At 33.4% G+C, this 15,898-nt stretch overlaps 3 protein-coding genes across 10 annotated transcripts in view; 2 read left to right on the top strand and 1 right to left on the bottom strand.

Annotated features, from left to right (window-relative positions):
- The window catches only part of LOC127717769 (uncharacterized), a 222,782-nt gene that overhangs the window by 22,868 nt on the left and 184,016 nt on the right, over positions 1-15,898 (bottom strand). The gene's annotated exons all lie outside the window — the stretch shown is intronic.
- LOC127717738 (uncharacterized) overlaps positions 1-15,898 on the top strand; it is a 383,100-nt gene that overhangs the window by 193,499 nt on the left and 173,703 nt on the right. The gene's annotated exons all lie outside the window — the stretch shown is intronic.
- The window catches only part of LOC127717695 (tripartite motif-containing protein 2-like), a 169,230-nt gene that overhangs the window by 27,568 nt on the left and 125,764 nt on the right, over positions 1-15,898 (top strand). The gene's annotated exons all lie outside the window — the stretch shown is intronic.

Here is a 15,898-nt window from a genome sequence, read left to right as displayed (position 1 = left end):
TTCTCATTGTTGAAGGCAGTATCCTGACCTATAATTGCTTACATCTTCTTCATTTGAACTCTGGTGGACAGTTGTTTCATTGGCAATCATACGGTATTACCACATCTTCATATTTCTATATTGATACAGATATACATTATAAACATCTGCTGACATTCAGGGTTATATCTTCATAATGAATTTATAATAACACGTAATATTTGTATACATGAAGATGTAAATAATGTTAACATTTACTTGTATAAGTAAGTTTGTAAGATTTAAATTTTCTTTTCAACATGTTCAATGATTGAATAATCTCCCCTTATGCTCTTCCTGAAATTTACTTAATATGCAAATAATGTTTCTACATGTACATCACCTGAATCTGTCAAGTTTTTTTTAAGTAAAATGATTAGTGGTGATTGATTTTATTGTTAAAAAAAACATTTTGATACATATTTTTGGCCAGTGCCTAAATATAGCATATTTAATTTTTTTATTTAATTTTTAATTTAATGAAAAATATAAATAAATATACTGCTTAAAATAACATGAATAAGAATAAGAAACTCTTCTTTTTGGTTCAAAATTTTTTTATCTTGATGTTTCGTTTGATTTCAATTATAATGGAGAAAAATAATAAAAAATATTTTGCCTAAATTCAGAATATTAAACTTTTTCCTTGCTTATACCATGTATACCTGGTACCTAATATGTCAGGTCCCATCTTAAAAACCTTTACAAAGTGAGTCATTTAAATCCATATGCTTAAATTAAGTTAATTGAACATGCTATATATTTTCCTACTTTTATTTTAATCTAATTTTTTTTTGTAAATTTATAAAAAAAAATGTCAAGTCTAATTCTATTTCACAATTTAACTCTGAGTATTCAATGTATGTATGCGTACATGAACATGAATATCTAAATTGTAGTCCCATGTTAAATAAAGGTCACGATTTGGACATCATGAACAGGACAACCACCACAGACAAGCATACATTATAAAATAATTGACAAAGAAAAATTTGGAAGAAAGAAGAAGCCAATTATACCCCTGCTGACTTAAAACAACCACTTGAAATATATATGTAATTAATCAACTGATTAACTAATCACTAACTCGAAATATACATGCACATGTATGACCCTCTTATCAACAGACTAATAAGTGCTTATTCCCTTAAGGTAGCTGCGGTGTCTAAATGTTCAAAGAGAGTATTTTCTTAAACTTCTGGGTCATTAATATACTTTCAAATTTCAATATAAAAACGGTAGGTCACAGACCCTTGTTTTTTCGTTAAAATACATTGAAATTAAAGAAATCAGTTATTTTATATGGGTTATATAGGGGATACTTAATTTTTTTGGAAAAGTTTAAAAAACATAAATTGTCCTATCAAATTCAATATCATTATCATGATTATCTGCCCTTGATTTTAAAGGGATTTTTTTTTAAACATTTTAAATACACTTTATGGCACTTAAGGATATACTTAGGTGAAATTTTAAAAATCTAGAATTTAAAATTGATACTTTAAGTCAGAAGAGCATTAGTTAAGGAACAAAATAAGCTAAAAATATTGATAGGTTATGGAGCTCCTTTTCCAGATATTTATTTTTTTTAAAATGACAGGAAAAGGCTGACATCAGACTTTTACCTTATATTTGCATTGGTATTATTTGGGTTTCAAATAAAAAAAGAGAAATCTAGAATCTGCTAAAATTTTGGTAAATGAGCTATTGAAGTCTTATATCATGTACATGTATATGAAAAGAAAAATGGGTGTTATCATGGTTATGGGGCAAAATATTTTACCCTGTATCGTAGTAAAAAAAACCAAGGAGTCCGAACATCTGACAAAAATTCTTAAATCTGACCTAAGTACATCCTTAATTATTTAATAGTTTAATCTTTGAATTTCAAGTTTTAGATGTTTCTGTTGTACATTGAACATGTTGAATGATACTTGGTATAATGTTTTTAAATAGAAAAAAGTATTTTTGTTAGATGACCAAAATGGATGTTCAGAAAAAGACACTTGATCTACCTTAATAGGCATTGTCATAAATAAAAACCTGAGAATATATAAAATGATGTTTAAAAGTTCAATTCTGCAGATTTTTTGAGAAATACAAGTAAAATTTACAAGATGTGTCTGGGGAAAGTACAGTCTTATGGAATCTGTCAGATAAGTTATTTCGGTAGGAAATGCTGGGGAAAATGTTACATGCTTGCCAATTTCGAGAACTACATACATGATGTATGTCAGCTGTTATCAATGAAAAAAATTGATAACTAAGGGAGATAACTCTACATACATGTATCTGCCTTCAAAATTAGTTACCTGGACCAGCAATAAATTAAATTAACTTCTTATCCCTTTCTGAGTTTTGGAGCACAGCATTTTTTTATTTTATTATACAAACAAAATAACCACTCTGATTCAAATCCCTAAATGAATACTCCTTACTGACTGATCAATGCCAATGGCTCTTTTTTTTTTAATTCTTTTTTTTTTTATTCTGTTCATCATCAATCTCATTGACCCAAGTAAGCTTCTGTGAAAAAAATTAAATGAAATCTAGGGAAATTATTGGTTTTTTTTTATTTAATCCTATGGAACAATAATTAGCAGTACATTGTCTTATAAACACTGATCAAATATATTTTTTAATTGTTCCCAAGTAATAAAGAAAATAGTTTTCCCTGAAGCAGCTACTCGGTACAGATATATTTTTCTTTTCAAGCACTACACATTTGGAGGAAGTAAATTAGAATTCAAGTAATAAGCCCTTCCCTTGTGCTTTATATATACTTACAAAATAAAATATACATGTGAAAAAAGTCAATCTCATTATAATATTTTTGTGGTTTTTGTTTATACTTTCTGATTCCGAAAGGAGGTTATATGATCAGTATTAATGACACGCTTAAAAGAACAGAAATTGATAAAGTAATAATTCAAAAATCAAAAGACAACTTGTTTTACTTTTTATCGAAGTTAAAAGAAATAAAAGCACTTTATTAGTGAATCTAAAACATCATCTTTTATTTCCTGTCTTTCGTAATTGCTCAGCCATTTTTATCGGGTTCTGTTTTAGGGTTTTTCTTAAACCGAATAATTCGATCAGTCGTTATATTCCAGAGCTCTAAGATGGATAACATCCCAAAATTGCATGCACCCATTTACCAAAAATAGCAGCAGCAGGAATCTTACAAGTTTTTTTACTACTTCCGAAGCAAGGTTGTCGGCTCTCCGAACTTTCCCGAACTCCTGCGTTTAATTGACTATCGAGTTTATGAGCTTCGGTCCTTGCTTGGAAGGTGTTTTTTATTAGAGACTTAAACAATTTGTATTTTAATGAATTTGACATTATGCACGTCTTTTAAAATAGCTAAATATATTTAAATACCAGTACACAAAATCGGTCACATTATATATCACCAGAGGAAGTTTTCAGTGAATCAAGTAAAATCTACGGAAACGTCGCCATGCGCAACGTCCACAAAAAGTTAATTTTTAAAAATGAGCAATTAATACATGTCACAGACATCCATTGTTTTAGAAAATGAATAATAATCATGGACTTATGTCATATTATTCTAAATATTTGGAGAAATAAGATTAAACATCAGTTATTCGTTTTTTCACTGACGGATGTGGATTTAAGTATGGATGCAATTTGGATACTCCTCATAAAATTTACAGAATCAATGGTTGTTTGGAGCTAGGTTCAAACCCATTATTTTATGATTCAATATGAATTAAAAATTAAATGGGCGGTACTATATGGTGAATAAGGATACATCTACAAAATAAACACAGAATGGAAACTTTTGTCTGAGTCATAAAGAAACGTAGGTGGAAAAAAACTGTCAAAATTGGTGCCAATTTGGGTACCCGCATCAATCTAATAAAAATATAGATCTCTGATTTCGTTATACTACATATGAGTAGTATAACATAATCAGAGATCTATATAGAGGTCTCCCCACCCCCGAAAAAATTGGCATGATCCCACTTTTTTCCCTGAGCGTGATGAGATCGTGTCAGTTTCCCACCAGGGGAAAAATGGCTATATATAGGCAGGAATTTCTACTGCCACTGGAAAATGTGTGTATGATAGATAGGACAGGGATTTGACCTTGCAACAGGTCATCTATTGACTCGAGCTTGACAATCCCCTGCACGATGCATAAGATTTATTGTGCCCATTCCAGCCGTATTTAGCTGTATTTATACATCTTGCATAGTCAAATGGACGCCGCCCTTTACCAAGATTTTTACTGTCGGATGAGTAAAGTCCAGGGATAGCCATATTTCTACACCCCAGTCGATCCTTGTCTTGGAGAGTATGGCTTTTTTGCAAAGGAAATTTCGAATATTTATAGTAGCTAACCTTAAAATCATGATACAAAATATCGAACATCAATATAAAAAAAATATTTATCAATAATCACTGGGGTCTTTTAATACATTGTAAATATGACATCTGGACCTCCAAGGACGGGTGAAGGATTGCATGAATACTTCAAGAACTGATGCAGAGTTTCAATCTGTTAATGCAAACGATAACCGTCGTTCCTATATATTTAAGTCGGATTTGAACTAAATTGAAATCCACAGTAGGTCGTTCTGCTAGTAGTCCGTGACTTTTTTCTTCTGGTGATCTCATGTTATGTTCTTGATGACATTTTATAATTTTCCATATTCGATTTATATTCTTTAGTTTGTGCTCGAACACACTGACAACAGATTGACAATACGCTTGTACATTTTTTTCTAAAGAAATGTTCACAAGTACATTTAAAAAAATATCTATTAGTATGCTAATATACAAGGAAACTTATTTTTACGATGACAAATAAAGAAACTGATACACATCAACTATTGATATGATAATCCTGGTATCATTTGAAAAAACAACGCTGATTAATTTCGTTATATTTTTTCCTTGAGGTTCTTAAGATGGTATAACCATAAACATGACTTACAAGTTGACATTTACTTGTACAATGGCTTTAACAAAACAACGGGGTAAAATAAACCTTTCAAATGCTGTTCGAGCGTACCCATGCTGGTTGATAACTCATTCCAGCCTGACGTCAGGTGGTTGGGCTGATATGGGGTTATCAGCCTGGCTGTGTTCGTACATCGGAAAGATTAACACACACCCTTTTCCATATCGAGCCGATTTTCAATCCTCGATCCTTAACAAACCCTTGGCTACCGCCTCGGAATGATAAACTGATCATTTTGTATTTTTGATGGATTTTTAAAAATGTATTTAGATGATTATGCCATGACATGACAAATTATGTATCTGTCCTCGTATTAATCTGTTGTGAGTTAGAATCCCGCATGTTGCAGGTGCGCTCGACTCCAATCTTAACTGACTTTGGCTGTGTTTGGATATACGCCAGAGGTGGCCTATGGTTATCCATAGGTACATTTGGTTTGATATTCTATATATCAAAATATCAAACCATGGGTACCCAAAGATACCTATGGGTAACCATAGGCTGCCTTAGGCGTATATCCAAACACAGCCTAGGATTTTCATAGGCTGTGTTTGGATATATGCCAGAGGTGGCCTATGGTTATCCATAGGTACCTTTGGTTTGATATTCTATATATCAAAATATCAAATCATGGGTACCCAAAGATACCTATGGGTAACCATAAGCTGCCTTAGGCGTATATCCAAACACAGCCAAAGTCTCGATTACCCAGACGCATTTATAAATATAGCGTCTGGGGTGATTAACCGGACTGGTTAGATATTTATAGGGGGCGTAACAAATAACTAAATATAGAACATATCTATAAATAGCACTTCCGTTATCCCCAAAATAATTTTAAAAAAAACAGTAAGCAGTGTACTAGTATATGTATATGGCTGTGTTTGGATATACGCCTAAGGCAGCCTATGGTTACCCATAGGTATCTTTGGGTACCCATGGTTTGATATTTTGATATATAGAATATCAAACCAAAGGTACCTATGGAAAACCATAGGCCACCTCTGGCGTATATCCAAATACAGCCATTGTGATTATTAAAACTGACATTCTTGTAGCTCACACTTTGTTGCCCAACTTGATGATAGGCAATTTTAATAGAGACGTGATGTCAAATAAATAAAACGGCTTCAAATACCATTTAACACGTATTCCTGTCTCAGTGATTTATAAACATTTAATAAAGATCTATAGTCAAAATAAAGCTTTAGGCTGTACTTATTCAGATTTCGGACATTTTTTTTCGTTCATTAAAAGTACTTATGTTAGTTTATATCTTTTTTTTTTGTCATGATTTTTATCTAAGACTTTATCATTAACTTCTTTTCTAGCTTAAATTTCTAAAAAAAAAACGATAAAAAACTGTATTTAACGGTGATCTTTTTTACCTGAATTTTGCACATTTTAAAAAGAAAAAAAAGTGAATTGGTAAAGAAAGGTAGAACTAGCATTCACAGACAGTAACTAGGTTCCACTCTTTGGACTTTAATTATAAAGTGTATTGAAGATTTGTGTTAATATTTTTAATGAAGCGTTGACCACACACACTTGTCCTGCTTTTTCTACTATCAAACATCAACCTCTTCTGTAAATGGATACATGTTTGATAAAACAAGATTCGAGGCAAGTATCTGTCAGCCTGCTACGATAGCCTAATGCAGTTCTTCGTTACGGTAAATACTATGAAACAAAAACGGTAAATATGATACACAAACGGATGTAACAAGGTTATTTCGACCCCTAATATTACAATTTTCGGCCGGGTGCCGTTGCCCCCTGGTTCCCCCATTACCATGATTACCTGGGTGCCTCAGTCAGCGGCACCCACACACCTGCCTCGTCTGATTCTGGGGCTTAGTTACGGTCCTGTATTAATGTTATAGCACTCGTCATAGGCGGATGCAGGGGGCTCGCCCCCTCCCCCCCTTTTCGTTGGAAAAATTTGGTTGATTATATAGGGAATCACTGAAGCACAACTGTAGCCCCCCTTTTTAAAAAGTTCTAGTTCTGGATCCGCCACTGCTCGTTTATAGAGGATACCACACTCTCTGTGCGCTAAGAGAGGGGTCCGTAGGTGGACCATTGTACTTAAAACTAAATGTCTGCCCCAATACAATATACCCTGGTTTTCTAGCGAGTCATAATTTCTCCGACCTGTATCCCGAACGGCCTATAATTTATATATTTTGTTAAATTCTTTTCGTCCTGAACATTACCACTATTTACCACAAGACGATAACCAAGCAACCCACAATCAATCTATTGTTATTATAGCACACCACGTTATTCTCTTATCTTCATACTATAAAATACCATTATTCTCTATTTTTCATATTATAGCACACCACTATTCTCTATTCTTTATTTTTTTATCCATTTTTCTTAAGTTTTGTTTCATTATTCTCATTTCTGTAAATTCCTGTTATAATTTATGCTGTCCTTTTTATATGTTCTTTCAGATATGTGATACACTTACCTTACAAAAAAAAGCACACATCAATTTACGTCTACGTAAAGAAAAACAACTGATACAATTACTAAGATTGCAATGTAGAAAAACTTCCTTAACAACCATTACTGGCAGATCAGTGAGATCACACAATGAGCCAACTCAATTTTCAAAATTAACCGATCTTAACTGCAAACGACAGAATAGTCTGAATGTTTCTTAGCTGTTACACCAATAATCTATATCGCCTAATCTTTTTGGGGAGAAAATATTTAGGAACCAACCTTCACACAATACTGTCAGTGTTACCCCGTGTCTATGAAGGAAATACAGAACTTAACCAGTCATTCATGAAACCCAATACTCTTTGAATGCATGTTTGTATCATGCACATGGAGAAGATGGAATGGGATTTATCCCATACTGCATGGTAACTTGTAAAAAAAACAATAACTCAAAAGTGTATTCTACTTCTCCAACTATTATAATATCCATCATGTATTAGCATGCAATAAAGGACAGCTTCACAAGAACAATAACTTCTCATGTGAACCTTTATATAAAAATAAGAAGATTGGTATGATTGCTAACGAGGCAACAACCCAGCAGAGTTCAAATGACGTGGATATAAGCATATATAGTCACTGCTTGGCCTTCAATATTACTGAGAAAACTCCATACCATATAGTCAACCATAAAAGGGCCCGACATGAAAATGAGATACAGTTCAAACGTGAAAACTAACTGTTTAATTGTTTATATGATTTTTAATTTGTTAATACAAATCTTAATTCTCTGACATATCTGACAACAATGTGTTTCTTGACTTTTGTTTTATTTACTTAATATATGTCTGTGTACCTTTTTTCGCTTTGTGGTTGCTGTCAAAATAATGTTTACCCAACATTTTTGGTACTGTGATTTACTTATACTGATTGATGCTTCAGTATCTAAAACAAAAACTTTGAATCTTGTTCTTATAAAATTGAAGCTGTTTAAGCATGATACAATGAAAATCCTGAACATTATATATTTTTTTAATTCTTCACATTTTTCACATAAAATCTGTGTCTAGAAATCATCATTGGTTTGTCTACAAAAGAAAGTTAATATTAAAATCATATTAATTTTTGGTCAACAGCATAGCATATATGAAAAACAAATTGTTTGAAAAAACAATCATAGAAATATAGTATATAAATTATTGTCCTAGGGCAAGCTGAATCACGCATCGGGGTGCGAGATTTTCTCGCTGCGTTGAAGACCCATTGATGGCATTGGGCTGTTTCCCGCTCTTTGGTCGGGTTGATGCTTCTTTGACACAGTCCCTGTTTCTATTCTCTATCCAAACCAATAATGGGTTTTTCTCATTGTTGAAGGCCATATAGTTGCCTATAATTGCTCACATCCACTTCATTTGAACTTGGGTGGATAGTTGTCTCATTGGAATTCATACCGCATCTCCTTATTTGTATAATGTTGACATTTTGGTACTTTTATCTTCACTTTTTGTTTTAGTCTACATGATGACTAAAACAAATCTTACAAATCTTAATCATGTTGATGTCTACTTTTGGTAATTTATGCCATTGGGTTCACCGGTTGCTGCCTCATTGACACCTCATTTCATTGATCATGTTGATGCTGAATCTATTGTTTTACTGTCTATTGTTTTGCAGAAAATCGAATTTTCAGTGTTTTTCTCATGCCATGGTTTTGTTCAACATTAAAAGAAATACAGGTTTAGATAGCCCCTTGGTATCTTCCCTGACAACATTTTTATTATTTTATGAACTTTTTTGTGTGTGAAAAAATGCCTTTTAATAGTGCAATAAAAGTGCAAAAAGTGTATTTTTCTATTTTAAGTTGACCGGTCCAGACTTTGTTTATTAACAGTATATTTTTTTATATAGTGAAATATGAGTTAAACGAACTTACTTTTCATAACAACGTGTCCCACCTCTTATCTCTATTGTATATTAAGCTAAATGCATTTGTTTTAAAAAAAAATCGAGTATAAAACATTTTGACCGTTTGGTGTATGTACAAAATGGCATCTTATAGATACACTTTGTTTGTTTTTCTTCTACTAATGGTTTTGGATTGCGTTGCCTCCTTTGAATGTGGACATCATTGTGTATCTCTCCTCCCCCTTTTTTTTTACACATATCAAGATGCATACTCCCTTATACAGACAGATACAACAATCTAATCTTGGATGATGGTCATCTTTCGGCGTCATAGTACTTTTCCATCAAGTCTTTATAAAATAAAGATACTACATATCAACCCCAAAATGTATTTATAGCGTGTACGACTGTTCGAGTGGTCCCAGTCAATACAAAAATTGCCATTTATTGTACAATTATTAACTTGTTTGCATAGCACGGACATGCATGAAAGAATATAACTACTCGATGTATCAGGTTACATTGAAATTTATGTTACAGTTTGGCTGTGTTTGGATATACGCCAGAGGTGGCCTATGGTTATCCATGGGTACCTTTGGTTTGATATTCTATATATCAAAATATCAAACTATGGGTACCCAAAGATACCTATGGGTAACCATAGGCTGCCTTAGGCGTATATCCAAACACAGCCTTTGTGTTGTTATATCGGCTGTGTTTGGATATACGCCTAAGGCAGCCTATGGTTACCCATAGGTAACTTTGGGTACCCATGGTTTGATATTTTGATATATAGAATATCAAACCAAAGGTACCTATTGATAACCATAGGCCACCTCTGGCGTATATCCAAACACAGCCTATAGCATAGGCTGTGTTTGGATATACGCCTAAGGCAGCCTATGGTTACCCATAGGTATCTTTGGGTACCCATGGTTTGATATTTTGATATATAGAATATCAAACCAAAGGTACCTATGGATAACCATAGGCCACCTCTGGCGTATATCCAAACACAGCCTTACCAAGGTTGGATGTGCTGTTGTTTTCCTTCGCGGCCATGGAAGCCATGCTGTCTTGTGTTTTCCATGGCTGTGTTTGGATATACGCCTAAGGCAGTCTATGGTTACCCATAGGTATCTTTGGGTACCCATGGTTTGATATTTTGATATATAGAATATCAAACCAAAGGTACCTATGGATAACCATAGGCCACCTCTGGCGTATATCCAAACACAGCCTTTGACTTGTATTTCGTCACAAAAAATATAAATAGCTTTAAACAACAATCGATACACTCGGGATAATAATATTATCGTAATTTCATTTCTTCCGAAGTCAATAACTAACTTCTTGGTTATTCGTCTTGAACATTATCCTAAAAAACAAGCTAAAAAGGCCGATACTATTCCGATTGTCATAAATTACCATTTTTTTTATCATTTGTCATCCAGACGCTATACTTTGAAAAATAAAGCGGCTGGATGAACGAGACCAGGATTGTCAGTTTTCCTATACCGAAGGTCGGTGGTTCACTCCGGGCATTCCGGCTTCCTCAACCATTAAAACCTGACTGCCTCGAAATAGCTCAATAGTGCTGAAAGTGGCGCTAAACACCATTAGATAAATCGACCAATCGTATTAACCTTTTTACCATATAAGTTTGTACAAGATTTTTTATAAAAATTTCAAATATTTTGTCCTCGAGCATCAATTGCCGAAATGTGCATCTGGTGGAGATACATTGGTAGCATTAATATTAATATTTTAAAGTAACAGATTTATCTTCATCGTTGAATGGGGGGATATTTTTCCTATGCTCGAAATTTTTTATACTTTCACCCTATTTCAAAACAAATACAAACTATTTGTTTACCAACATGTGACTTAAGAATGTTCGCTTCTCTGTTTCAAAATAACAAACTTTTAAAAAGAAGAAAACATTGATAGTATATATATATACCAGAACTAGAAAAGCACAAAAAAACGTTCCTTGTTTTTAATATAATCTTAAGCCATTGAAAATCTGGCGGGAAATGATTCTCTCTGGATTTTTCTTAAATTTATCATTGGCACCTTTTTTTCTTTCAAAACGTGTGAAAAAAATAACAAGGATATTATAATATTTCAAAAAGTCTTTTCAAACTATATGAAATAAAATTATCAATAGAAAAGTAGTGGTTAGCAGGCCAACACATAGATAAAACCAGAGGATTCCGAATATCTGACAAAAAGTCAAAAACAAGAGAATCGAACATCCTTAATATTGTTTTGATTCACGTAATCCCTATTTGGATTAGTAAATTGGTGTAAATGTGTATACATGTAATGTCGAGTGAGCATGTTTAAACGTTTTTCAATCTTGATCAAAAAAAAAAAAACATAGTTCTATTTCCTGCCTCCCTAACTCCTTTAAATTATTATGCCTACAGTTACACTTTATTGCGGACATTTTTGGTTCAACACCGATAAATTTTGGAAATTCTTGGATGAGTACACAGTTAGCTTCAGAACATTTCCTATGTACTCTTTGTAAAATATTTTTTTTGTTCAAAATAAAGTAATTTGACCTATACCTACCTACCAACACCCGAGTTTTCTGCCAGGAGGCAAGAAACATATATATCATTTGTGTCGGTCAGAAGAATATGTGCTGAGTCTGGCAAGTTATAATTGTGACGATTTTTCACATTTTTACTAATTTCTCTGGAACAAAAAAACATTGCTTCACGTGTAAACAACCCTTTAATGTATAAATTTATACACAAGTGACACGTATAATCCGGAAAATCACAGGCCCATGCTGTAAATCTAGTGCACCGGGTAACACAAAAAACGCAATTTCCTGTTTTAGAAATACAAGCTTTAATTCCAGTAACTGAATTGTTGTGTTGAAAAACACAAAAAAAAAATAAAATACAGAAACCAAATTTATATAGTACATATACTAGTAACTGAACAATAAGTCAGTATATGTAAGTTATACTGCACAACTTATGTGACCTAACTTGACCAGAACGATTGATTGATTGTTGGTTGCTTAATGTCCAGTGGCAAATATTTCATGAATGTTCAGGACGAGAAAAAATTATCAATAAATACAATATGTAGGTCCTGTAATAGAGGCCCTCCACGATAAAGGTCATGGAAATCTAGATTGCCGCTTGAAAATGAGAGTATATTGGAAAGAACCAGAAGTTTTGTCTTGCAACAGGCCACATACGGACCACTCAAGGATTCCTAACGTGCAGAGAACATTGCACTCTCTCTTCACGAAGCATCGGATTTAACGTCCCCATTTTGACCGGACGTGGCTTCCTACTTGTTCATCAAGCACAGCCAAACGGACCCCCACTTAGTCAAGGGTTTTAATGCCGGTCGGTCGAAGACCTAAGTGACCATTATTGTAATTTTGCTTAGTTTCTTCTGTTACATGTACCTATTCTAACATCGAACTCGGACTTCTTTTCATCTGAATTTTACTGTTTTATCGTTGTGTGTTTGTTTATTCCATATTGGCTATAGGTATAGGGGGAAGGTTGAGATCTCACAAAACATGTTAAACCCCGCCGCATTTTGCGCCTGTCCCAAGTCAGGAAACTCTGTATATAGTACATATACTAGTAACTGAACAATAAGTCAGTATATGTAACTTATACTGCACAACTTATGTGACCCAACTTGACCAGAACGATTGATTGTTGGTTGCCTAATGTTCAGTGGCAAATATTTCATGAATGTCTGGCCTTTGTTTGTCTTATTTTGTTTTTTTAGATTTTGGCTCATTTATATGTTTCGGAGTTTAGTGTGACGTCCATTTTCACTGAACTAGTATACATTATTGTTTAGGGGTCAGTTGAATCCCGCCTCCGGGTGCTAGATTTTCTCACTTTGTTAAAGACCCATTGGTAGCCTTCGGCTGTTTTCTGCCCTTTGGTCGAGTTGTTGTCTCTTTGACGCATTTCCCGTTTCCATTCTCAATTTTATATCTCTATTTCCCGAACGACAGGAGTTCTGGTATACGGGTTACTAAGCTGTGTAATAAAACTTGTACATGTATATACCGACTAAATTCATATATTCTATAGTCAGCAGTTTGGTTGGCAGTGATGATTTGTAATATGTGAGCACATTTCAGATACGTCGGAAATCTGCACGACAACTGATATTGTAAGAGAGACAACTCAAGTCACACTATTTACCGTCCATATAGCTGAAGTCGTTTGTTGATTATGTTTTTGTATTTAAGAGCGTAGATTGGCAATTACACTGTATCTAAACTACCCCGGCGAAAAATGTTTGGACTCAATAGTATCTAATTTCCGGTAACGGACAATAAACAGACAGAGAAATGTAGAAATTCTGTTTATTTATTTGTTGTTTTAATGATATTGAAGAATATACATTCACATATAACTATTTTCGATAGTGTGATGTAATATTTTCTACCACCGTTCTAGATTTATGGAGAAATAAGTAAAAATGCACATCAAAATGGTGAATTGAGTGAACCCTGCCTCGAATTTGTTTAATTTCTCTTTAAATTGAGCACATTGTACGGAAAGAAAGGTACGGAAAGAAAGATATTAACACGGAGATTTCAAGACTTTTCACTATGATCGCCTCAATATTTGCATGTCTGTGCATGGAATGAAAGAAGTGGGTCATGTCAAAATTGAAGCACCCGGTTTTGTCAATGTGTACGACCCGGTTTTGTCCTTATATTTCACAAAGCAGACCCGGTTTTGTCATAGAAAATAATGCATAATCGCATGACGAAAATTAAAATACGGCGTTCAACAGCAGTTTGAGGGATCGTTGAAAAACATTTTCTTTCAGAGGATAACTTATAACCTTTTTGAATCCGTAAACACTTGAACTCCTGCTATATTAGAACAAAGCAAATTTCAATTTTGTTTTGTATAAAAAAAAAGAGGAAAAATTAAAAAGAAATGAAGGTTTTGAAACGGAATTAGATTTTTTTTTATATCATCTATGTAAATTTAAGTGTTCAAACTTAATTAGGGTACGGCCTTGAAAATTTAAGGACACATTTGATATGTGATTTTTTGGGACAACAAGATGGTTATCTTAGTGTTCCGCTCTACTTAAAGGGAAGACAGTATAATCGTTTGAAAATAAATATTCTGAAACTAAACGTTCATTATAATGCAAGAGAATAAGACAAATGTATGTGCATGCAGAATCGCCCAAGAAAAGGAATTTCCATGCGGCGCAAAGGATCACAATAATAGTGCGTTAAAAATCTGTTTACCCCTTGTTATAATAATACTAAGTATAAATTAGTATAAAAGTCTTAGGCCATCCGGAAATTGCAATAATGATTATTTGATTAGTAATTTATATAAATAAACGATGTTTCATCTCTCTTTTTTTTTCTTTTTTTCTTTTTTTTAGCATTAACAAATTCTTTAATGCACTAGTATCAAGTTGTTAACAACTGCCCTATATAATACAACTATTATATATAGGTTTATCTCTTCATTGTATAATGATTATCGTACATTGACAAATGTTCTACAATTTAAGCAATTTGGTCAAGTTTAAAATTGTCAATATGCAAGGGCGGACCGAGGCCATGATTTTTGAAAGGGACGTATTCATAAACGGATTTTATACCGCCGAGCGTAGCAAGGGGAACTTTTTTTAACGATTTAATGCTAAATAAAAAATCATATTTAAATCCTAAAAAACATGATAAAATAATTATTTCTAGCCACCAAAAAAGGGGGGGGGCGGCGTACTCCCTCTACTCCCCTGGATCCGCCACTGATATAATGTAACTATATCGTATACCATCATAAAATTTTAAAAAAGACGAAAAAAACAGAGACAGCCGCCAATCCCATATTTACTATAGGGACTCTGTAATCAAATGAGTTAAGCCTTTTTCAACTCACTAAATTTTATAGTTTGTTCATATGTTGTGCTGTTATACCACTTTTTTTTTTTTTTTGAGGGGGAGCGTGGGGGGGGTGGGGGCTTACACGTTCAACCTCGCCATTCTGTATGTACCAGTACCGAAGGAGCCTGTAAATCGGTTGTTGTATTTTGTTGCTATATATCATACATGTATTTGTTTTTCGTTTTTTATTTTGTACATAAATCTAGGTCGTTAGTTTCCACATTAGTTTTTTTTTACAGTTTTCATTTCGGGGCCTTTTTTAGCTTGCTATGCCGTATGGACGTTTCTCATTGTTGGATGCCATACGGTGTTCTATATTTGTTAACTTATACGTCATTTGGTCTCTGATGGAAAGTTGTCTCATTGTCATTTTTCACGGGCTAAATTGCCTATTAGGTTGTTCTACGAAGACGAAGACGAAGATATTGGACGTTATAATGTTGCAAACCAACTTTTATTTATAAAAAGAAATAATTCTTTCATGCCATGCTCAATGCTCATTTTAACATAGGAAGGCATTATATTTGTTAAAATTTTTAAACCAAGCGTTAGCCAGGTATAAAATATTGACAAATATAATGTCTACCTATGTTAAAATGAGCGTA

The sequence above is a fragment of the Mytilus californianus genome, unplaced genomic scaffold (genome assembly GCF_021869535.1).
Source record: "Mytilus californianus isolate M0D057914Y unplaced genomic scaffold, xbMytCali1.0.p SCAF_1, whole genome shotgun sequence".
Lineage (NCBI taxonomy): Eukaryota > Metazoa > Mollusca > Bivalvia > Mytilida > Mytilidae > Mytilus > Mytilus californianus.
This window is presented reverse-complemented; position numbering and strand designations above follow the sequence as displayed.